This window comes from Chiloscyllium plagiosum, chromosome 24, assembly GCF_004010195.1.
Source record: "Chiloscyllium plagiosum isolate BGI_BamShark_2017 chromosome 24, ASM401019v2, whole genome shotgun sequence".
Taxonomy (NCBI): Eukaryota; Metazoa; Chordata; class Chondrichthyes; order Orectolobiformes; family Hemiscylliidae; genus Chiloscyllium; species Chiloscyllium plagiosum.
This window is the reverse complement of record NC_057733.1, coordinates 3,302,608-3,305,319: the sequence shown is the minus strand read 5'-3', so window position 1 is coordinate 3,305,319 and position 2,712 is coordinate 3,302,608. Positions and strand designations below refer to the sequence as shown.

The 2,712-nt window shown below is 44.7% G+C and overlaps 1 protein-coding gene across 1 annotated transcript in view; it reads right to left on the bottom strand.

Moving 5' to 3' along the window:
• Positions 1-606: 606 nt before the first annotated feature.
• LOC122561971 (baculoviral IAP repeat-containing protein 7-A-like) overlaps positions 607-2,712 on the bottom strand; it is a 24,946-nt gene continuing 22,840 nt past the window's right edge. Inside the window, exon 5 of the mRNA XM_043714314.1 lies at positions 607-956. The gene's annotated coding sequence lies outside the window, so the exon portion shown is untranslated. The remainder of the gene's footprint in view (positions 957-2,712) is intronic.

The window sequence follows — 2,712 nt, the reverse complement described above, 5'->3', positions numbered from 1 at the left end:
GCAACATCCTTGTAAATCTTTTCTGAACCCTTTCAAGTTTCACAACATCTTTCCGATAGGAAGGAGACCAGAATTGCACGCAATATTCCAACAGTGGCCTAACCAATGTCCTGTACAGCCGCAACATGACCTCCCAACTCCTGTACTCAATACTCTAACCAATAAAGGAAAGCATATCAAATACCTTCACTATCCTATCTACCTGCGACTCCACTTTCAAGGAGCTATGAACCTGCACTCCAAGGTCTCTTTGTTCAGCAACACTCCCTGCTGGAGGTTAGAGTCAAGATTAGAGTGGTGCTGGAAAAGCACAGCAGGTCAGGCAGCATCCGAGGAGCAGGAAAACCGACGTTTCGGGCAAAAGCCCTACATCAGGAATCCTGCCTGACTGACTGTGCTTTTCCAGCACCACACTCTTGACCCTAATCGCCAGCATCTGCAGTCCTCACTTTTGCCTGGAAGCAGGATCCAGGCACCTCTGACAACTCAAGAGAGCTAATGTGTTCAACAAAACGACAAGTGATTGTATGTAATATTTGTAACATGCCATATTGCATGTAAGAAAAAGCAGACTGTATGGAGCTGAAAATGAATGCACAGTCCTGCTGTTGTGATCATCATTTAATTACCAATACACACTAATTTGCTACACTTCACCATTCTCTTGTCATGCAGTCAACAGCAAAATGACAACACGGGCAAGTGAGAGGTTTGAGGGGGAGCTGCAGTGCGATTGCAGGGGAAATGCTGTCAGCTGCTGGAGTCTTCTTTGGACGACCCTCCTCCACCCCCAGATCTACCAACCGTCGTCATCGATGAACGCCAGTCTCCAAGGTCACCATTTACATTCGTGATCACATGGGTTCTCTGCACTCAGGACATTAAAAGTCCTCGTCTGTCCGCTGCACAAGTCTATTCAGATCCTCAGGGAGGGATTCTATCTTCACTGGAAAAAGCTGCAGGTTGTAAAAAACAAAAGTGGCTCTAAGCTGCTGTGTTTGATTTGTAAAGATTTGTATGAAGTTACTCCCCCCACCACTTAGAAGCTGTTCATGCCAATCCCGTGTTCATGCCACATGCCAGTCAGGTGATGAGGTGTCCAACAGGAGTGGCCTTGGGAGGGAGTGACAGGCTTTGGTACCAGGCCCCAGAGGGGATATCAGGCAGTCAGAAGCTCAATGTCTGACTTATAATAGAGATTTGTAGCCACTCAAGTTTTGGTGATAATTCTGAAACGTATTACTTCCTGGGAGAAATAATTCCGACCTTCAAAAATGTAAAGTTTCAATCAGATTTAAGGTGAGTGGGGGTGTTAGGTTTCTAACTTGGCCAGACATCTCAGACATATAGCAAGTGGATGCGTCTAGTGACAGCCCCTTATCAAGAACCCACTAGCTGCATCCCTAATACTCTGCCCCTCTAATTCTAAACCCTGAAACTTATTTACTGAGCCACAAGTAGTTGTGCTACAAATTTAGGGTAAACCACCCACACTATCACTAATTACTCCAATGTTAAAATGTACGTGGCTGTCAGTCTGTTGGAGAAGATGCCATTCCCCCTCCTGGCCAATTATCCAGCAGTGTTCAAACTGGCAACAGTCAGCAATGCCAAGCACTGTGTGCCAGAACAACCTCAACTCCTGCAGTCTTCCCACATCACTGAACTCCCTTATCCCTGGTGCTGTCCAAACCAATCTCCTCTGCAGCTTTTTCCATAGTCTAGTATGAGATATCCCCAGAATTTTACACAATAATTCAGTTGAGGCCTAATCTAGTCAGGTTCCTCACTTCCGAATTTAGTGCCTCTGTTCATACAGGCCAGGAGCATAGTTGATTATTCTTATATTTATGGGGACACAATTCAAATAGAAGGGATCTTCCATTTCAGACGAGATGAGGAAAGTTCTCTGAGGATCATGGATCACAAAGTGTGTGCACATCTTGGATATTATGGATGTATGGAATTCCTAGCTTTCTCACTGTACCTCAATATGGGTGTAATAAATGCTAGGTTTCTTCCTAAATCACTTTCTAAGCAAAGAGCCCTAGCTTTGGATGTCCTTCTTTGGGTCCAGATTGGAATGTGTCTAATCTGTTTCTGAACTATCTCCTCTTTGAAGATCCCATGGCTCATTTAATATATAACCAACAAACCTTTTCCAACTAGGCCAGATCCCTCTTCAGCTTACTGTGATATACCGCCCTCCATTCAGTATTTCCATGTTTGATTGTTCCCTGTCCCTTTCACATCTACTCGAAAGCTGACAATGTTGTAACCACTTCATTCTCCAACACAAGATCCAGCATTATTTCCTTCCTCATCAGGCTGGCCATGAAGGTTCCCGTAGACATATTTCAAGAATTACACACCCATACCCCCTTCACCCTGGACCTCTTTTCCAATATCCATATCTTCCTAATTATTATTCCAGGCTTTTGTTCATTACCATGACTACATGAGAATATTTAGAGTCATAGAGATGTACAGCACGGAAACAGACCCTTAGGTCCAACCCGTCCATGCCGACCAGATATCCCAACCCAATCTAGTCCCACCTGCCAGCACCTGGCCCATATCCCTCCAAACCCTTCCTATTCATATACCCATCCAAATGCCTTTTAAATGTTGCAATTGTACCAGCCTCCACCACATCCTCTGGCAGCTCATTCCATACACGTACCACTCTCTGTGTGAAAAAGTTACCCCTTA